Consider the following 7,119-nt stretch of genomic DNA (forward strand, 5'->3'; position numbering starts at 1 on the left):
AAAATATTATTCTAACATTCAAATAAGAATAATTCATTCTACTTGTCATATCACTCTCTTTGGAATTGTAATTACCATAAAAACACCAATTTGAAAATCAATTTTTTTGCTTTATATGAGATAACTGCTACAATGTTTAAGTTAACCATAAGAACTCTATAGACCAGGACTTTCCACAAGTTCTATAGCATAACTGATATGCAACAAAGTCATATTAAAAATTAAGACAGTCCCATGTTTATGGAAAACTTTATATGCTACTGACATTTTTATAATTAGACATTTAAACCATTTTAAGCTAGCACTGAATTTAACTTACAAGTCAAATTAGAATAGTCAGGAGAAGGAATACATTTCCTTATTTGGTTTTTCAACCTGTATGTGCTGTGTTTAACTTCGACTGCTTGTAAACATGAAACACAGGAACAATCTTAGATGAAGAGTTTGTTGATGACGAGGAAAAACATCAACCTTTGGAAGAAAAAAAATGAATTCTGTAACAACAAAAAAATCAAGTCATTCATAACTGCATACAGTACCATAAAATTCCACACAGTTCTTGAAAACATTCATCTGAAAATTTCAAATTACAGAAATATAATAAATTTGTTTCCCCAAAAAAGAGGCATTTTAAAAAATTCAACAAGTGTCCTATCATAGAAATTTTTCTAAGCAGTACTTTAAAAAGTTCCTAGAATCAAGCAATATAAAAGCTAATAACGTAAATCATTTACAATGTCATCTAAATGATTTATTTGCATGTTTAGTGATCAAAGGGGAAAAAACAGTATACTAAAGCTATGGAATAAATGCCTGGATTACAATTTTAGTACTCTTAACCATCTGTATCATACATGATTGAAGATAGTATCTACTGTAATAGGTACAAATAAAGCATCTGACACACTCATCCTCTTAGCTACTTGAATGCCTCTATAATTTCAAATTTCAAAGCACTTATTAGTGCTTTATAGGAATATTTATAGATAAGGTAATATGAATAATCGCTCAGTAGCAATGATGTAAAATATATAAAAGCTTAGACTCTGGTGAGTCTTTTCTGTTTTTTAAGACTCGGTTTGTTTATAAACCAGCAGGGAAAATAGTAGTATTTATCCATAGTAGTATTTATTCGCAGACACTTGTTTTGCCAGGCAAAGTTTAATACTCAAAGAGTACATATTTGAACCATATAAGCAGTTTCTTTTTAAACTAAATTTCAGTACTGTACTTTTAAAACATTTAAAAGCCATGCTCAAGGTCACTCTCCACACGTTTGGACAAGCCTCACGCATTGAAGGAACCAGCAGAGGAACCCAGGTGTATGGGACCCAGGGCTGAGATCTCCAAGCCTGCTAAGATCAGGACTGGGCCTCTTCCACCCAGATGCCCATTTTCCAGTAGCTAGGCAGTCACACCCAGAAACTGCCCCAGACACCATGTAATCCCATCAATGGCCAACATCCAGAGACTATAAAACCAAGCTCCCAGTAGAGAGCGACACAGAGTCTATTGCCCCCGATTTCTAATAGCCTAGTTCTCCGTCTTGGAGAACCTGACAAGCTACCGAGAGTCTACTGCCCTCACAGGAGAGCCTGGCAAGATCCACACGGCATATTCATATCCCAAATACAGTAACAGATACATACACACATCTTGGAGAGCCCAGCAAGCCACTGAGAATATCCCACCCACACAGCAGAGCGTGACAAGCTACCCGTGGCATAATTGATATGCCACAAACAGTAACGATAGGTCTCATTCCCCTGACCCTGAAAGAACCTCCAATCATTGGGAAAGATGAGTAAGGAGAGGCTGCTAAAATCTCATGGCTGAGTGTAATAGAAACTGGTGCCTGCTCGGGTAAATCAACGAACAACAGGATGATAGTGATAGTGATACTTTTAAAACTACCTATTTTGATTCAGTTTTGCACCATTAAATATATTTGCTGTGGGCTTGTGCTAAATGAATTTAATTAAAAAAAGTTTCTTCCAAAAAAAAATAAATAAATAAAACTACCTATTTTGAGGTACCAATTACCTGTCCAGGAGAGTTTTGTTTATATGTGTTTATTTCCTCCCATATTATTTTGTGTATCTGACTTAATTACATAATACTTGAGTAGATTTTTTTTATGGACACTAAAGTTATTAAACTTTTTCTTCCATTTTACCTTAGCAATTACAATGTTGAACAATTTAAGAGATTACCTATAAAAACTGTTAATTTCAGGGACTCTCTGCGCCTAAAGACTTTGATTCCAGAGATCTAACACTTTCGGGCATCCAGCGCAGCATCCGATAGCAATGCGCTGGGACTGCGAACTGGGCTACAACTCTGTACTGCCAGGGGGTGGATTTTTTCCTCCCCACCCTGTCTTCCTGCACAGAAAGCAGCGGGCTGGCAGCACCCACATGGCAGGCACCATCTTCTATGACTCCAAACCCAGAGGTATTCGGTTTTTACTTTTGGGGCTCCCAGGAACTCATGGGAAGGGGGCGTAACCGGCACGCCCTCGGCCCAGATAAATCCGGAGCCGCTGAGCATGAGGCGGACCCTCTGCGCCTAAAGACTTTGATTCCAGAGACTTCTTACAGCAATGCACTGGGACTGTGAGCTGGGCTCTATGTAATTTCTGATAGAATTTTCCCTGGACTTTATACAGAAATCCAAAACCGCGCGGACGCTGCCTTAACATTTCTAATTGTCAGCAATGTGAAACGGTTCCTTTTGAACAGGTCTGACTTGGGGGGGGAAACTCCAAATAATAACAGTAAGTTTTTGTTGAAATATTGAAGGTTATTAATGTAGCAGCCACCTCTCTGGACTGTGAACTAAGCAAAAGCCCCACGCTGGCCGACACCACGGCGTGGCGTACACCATACTATGAGGCGTGGGAAGGGGGATGAGGGGGAAAAAAGAAAAAAAAAAGGGGGGGGAAAGGAAAAAGGAAAAAAAAAAGAGAGTTATGTACTTGTAGCAGTGGGGCTACATATCTCTTCATTTCCAGCAATGAAAAACTAATTATCAAATGTAGTAGGTCTGTCTCTCTTGGTTGGAAACTCTAACAACTATAGTGAGTTTTGTGTTGAATTATGGAATGTAATCAAGGTAAAGAAAAAAATGAAGTGAAATTCATTAGTTATACAGTAGGGGGTAGGGGGTGGGGGCGGGGGGTATACTGGGGTTTTTGGTGGTGGAATATGGGCACTGGTGAAGGGATGGGTGTTTGAATATTGTATAACTGACATAAAAACCTGAGAACTTTGTAACTTTCCACATGGTGATTTAATAAAAAGTTAAAAAAAAACTGTTAATTTCACCTTTTGTATTCCTGCCCTTTGTTGAATTAAAACAGAAAATTCAGTATTATTTTACCACAGAAATATTCCTAAAACTAGAAGAAAATGAAGTGCTTAACATATAACACTACCACTCTTGAAGAAAAATAAAGATGAATTCTAAGCTATAAAATTGGTTTTTTAACATTTAGCACAAACTAATTTTAGGGTTGCAACATCTTTTTTAAGCAAACCCAAAAAAAAGAAGATAGCATGTTTCTAACTTTTATTTGTAAAATAGGTTTTTAAGAGGTAGTCATTTCTCAATATTTATGGCAGTTATGGTCTATAAACCTAATGACTCAACAGAAATTATGGGGCCCAAGACAGTGCAGTGCATAGGGTCTTACAGCCTTAAGATTGCCCCACCCCGACACCTGTCCTGCCAGGAGTGATCCCTGAGCACCTTCCAGGTGTGGCCCAAAAACTATAAAAATAAGACAAAACAACCCCAAAAGAAATCAAACCATTACTCCTAGAGCACATAGACTTTGGTTCCTGTGAGTCTTTGGTCACATTTTTGTCAACAAATCAATATGCAGCCTGGTTTTGCAGTGTGCTTCCCTTTTAAGGTGCCTTCTTTAATATATGCATTGTTGATTCCTTACCACTGACTGAATTCACAGTCAATGGTACCCTAACTCATTCTTGAATACAAAGATACTGACCACATTCTCCCCTTGCTATCCTTAGGAAGAATAGACAGCACTCCAGCTTCTGTTTATGGGGCATATTAAACATCAAAACCAACCAAGCCACAAAAAAACGCAAAGTACATGCCACTGAATAGAAAGGAAAAGGGCCAGGATGAGAGCTGAGACAAGAAGGAACAGTACCTTATCTCATCTCAGTTGTGGACATGCAAACAGTAACACAAACTTCGCATCCTCATGCACATGTCTGTGAAGGTGCATGTCCAAAGTACTGTAGGCACCAATTTAAGGGCTACAAACAAATATAAACCGGCAGAAATCACAAGCGTGTAGCTACACATGACTTTAAAAAAATTTCCAAGTCATTTTTACATTTAATTTATTAATACTCTGGTATCTTTTTCCATTAAATGGTTCTGGATAAATTCAGTCAAAGGTTTTATAAAACCACTTCAGATGATGTGTCAGAAAAAAGTATCTAAAGATCAAGTCTCTTGAAGTAAAGTACTCAGGCTTATTGTAATACTAATGAGCTCAACTTTTTTTAGAGCCACGTTCTAAACAAAAATACTTTTAGTTACTAACTTCTCAAAATCTGAAAGCTGTATGTAACTCCATTACACATTAGTGATTTTTAAAAATTATGTTTTGGTTTTTGGGTCATACCTGGCAATACTCAGGTATACAGGCACTAAGCCCTTTTAGCTCTCTCTGATCTACACACTGTTCATTGGGGTCGGGAAGCAAGAATAGGTTGGGGGTCCACAGTGCCCAGCTGTGCTTAGGGGTTATTCCTGGCTCTGTGGTCAGGAGAAATCCTGGTGGTCATGGGGGAGGAGGGTTGAGGACTCTGAAAATTATTTCATGATGTGAACTGGAATGAACTTCTGTAAAATGTCCTATGGTTTTGTCATCCCACTAATGCAACCTCCTGAACATTATCAGAATTATTAGTTACTTATTATCTACATAGATAGATCCTGGTCTTTTTTAAAAGACAATTGTTTTAAATTACTGCAATTCTACCAGAGTTTTCAACTACTGAAATTAAATAGGGCATAATCTAGCCAGAGAGAAGTGATGATCTGTGTCCAAATACCAAGCAAAACCTCTTAGGAAGCCCTGAGTCCAAATCAGCTCCTCCCTCTCTGGAGCAGTCAGTGCCAAGTCTTACAATCAAAAGCACAATTTCACAAGTCCACCACTTATCTGTGACTTTTTCTTATTTCCCAAGCTTTTCCTGTTAGCATTTTGTTGCTGGCTATTATGTATTTAAGAGGCTTTTAGAGGAACCTTATAAATTCGATAACCTAGAAGAATACTGTACAGCATGTCTCTCAAGGGTTTACTTTCCTCCCAATTATCTCATATACATACCATTATTTTTCTCCAAGTATCCTTCTAAACAGGTAAACACCTTTAGCCAAAAAAGAAAAATTTACTTGTATGCAAAATTATTCAATATTAAGTGTCCGTGCAAAGTGTAGCCCAAAGGTCGAACTAGGCAAACTACAGGTTTTTTTTTGTAAATTCCATTTCATGGTCTCATAACTACTCTGCATCAGCTTTGGCTGTTTTTGAGCTACAATGTAAGCAGAAGAAACCATCTGGCCTACAAAGGCCTAAGTTATATTTAGTCCTTTCAGAGAAAGTTTCTTGTCTTCTGATGGTACACCAGTATTAATTCCCTGCAAACAAGTAGGAATAAAACTTTTCTTTAACAGTATCATCACCCTGAGTAAATAACAAAAATGAGACGTCCTTTGTAAACAGTTTCAAAAGGCAAGCAAAATTACAAGCTAAGTTGCTTCCCATGATTTAACAACTTCATTGTGACCCTAAGCTAAACATGCTATTGTTGTGAGGCTAAGATGTTTTAGTAAGTCAAAATCCGTGTAACAGCCTGGTGGAATTACTGTATTCAGTAATACGAGGAATGCAATTCTGGCAGAGGCGAGATGGTGCCTACTTGGTGGAGAAACCATGCTTTGCTCTTAATGACTGCGCAAAGTCCCAATGTGCTCCCACTAATTAGAAAATCTTTAAGCTTTGTCGAATGACTCTCAGTATCATTCTGAGCCCTTAGTTCACCTTATCATGTACTGGGAACAGTTCCCCAGCGAATTTTTCTCTAGACAAGCTAACTAACCACAAAATCCCAAACAAAGTATCCTCAAAGGAGAAACGTAAAGGGCCAAATGTATATACGTATCAAATTATTTTGGAAAACAATTCCAACGGATGCAAAGAAAACCGGAGCATCATCCTTTAGGTGTCATTCCTCTGAAATTAAAAGTCTCGTTAAAAACCTAATTTTTAAAGAAAATTTATTTTCTAATGAAATCCATCTGGCCCCCAAATAAGTCAAACCCTATCCTAGAAGCTTAGCTATTTAGGCAGAAATCAATAACAAAAAACAAAAAACGTAACCAGGCCTCGATGCCGGATTCGTGTCCGCAGCCCGCCAAAGGGCAGTCCTAAATCGGGGTGCTGTGGAACATCTGTGCTCCCCAGGCAATGGCCGGGAGGGGGTCACCTTAACGCCGTTCCCAATCTCTAACGCCTCGGCCAGCTCGGGATGAGCCGCCGCTTTCAGCAGAAGGAAATTCCCCCCAAGGGCCGCCGGACCCGGAGCAGCCCAGGGCCCTTTCAAAGGTTTCTCCTTCCGGTGACGCTGGAGCGCCGGGAGGCCAAGTCCACAGGTCCAGGGGGCCAAGGCGGAGGAGAGGCCCGACGGGAAGTCGGACAGCGCGCGGGGGGGGGAGGGCGCGGGACCGCGGCGCGACAGGTGGGCGTGGGCGGCACTTCCGGCCGCTCCCGAGCCTGCGCGGGCGGCGGGGCCGCGGGGAGGGGCGAGGGCCGGGAAGCACGCTCGGGAGCCGTTTGCGGGGTCCCTTTCTTTCTCCTCAAATAACTCACCAAGAAAACCACACTGAGAAGACGGGGGCAAGGGGGAGGAAGTGGGAAGGAAGAGTCCGGGAACCGCCAGTGTCGTCTCGGGGACGGACGCCAGCACTTCGGGCGCTCGCCCCGGTCCCCAAAACCCACGCTCGAGGCCGTCCGGGCTCCGACCCGCCCCCTCGCGCAGCGGCCTCTGCGCCTGCGCCGCTGCGGCACGCCAC

At 40.8% G+C, this 7,119-nt stretch overlaps 1 protein-coding gene across 8 annotated transcripts in view; it reads right to left on the minus strand.

The window, feature by feature from the left end:
- THNSL1 (threonine synthase like 1) overlaps window positions 1–7,119 on the minus strand; it is a 70,920-nt gene that overhangs the window by 9,484 nt on the left and 54,317 nt on the right. Inside the window, exons 1-4 of one of the 8 annotated variants that reach the window (XM_055146790.1) lie at window positions 6,428–6,899; window positions 5,375–5,414; window positions 4,181–4,289; window positions 320–471 (exon numbers count right to left, since the gene is read on the minus strand). The gene's annotated coding sequence lies outside the window, so the exon portion shown is untranslated. The other 7 variants (XM_055146793.1, XM_055146794.1, XM_055146796.1 and 4 more) reach the window with 7 other exon arrangements.

Source organism: Sorex araneus, chromosome 9 (genome assembly GCF_027595985.1).
Source record: "Sorex araneus isolate mSorAra2 chromosome 9, mSorAra2.pri, whole genome shotgun sequence".
Classification (NCBI taxonomy): Eukaryota; Metazoa; Chordata; class Mammalia; order Eulipotyphla; family Soricidae; genus Sorex; species Sorex araneus.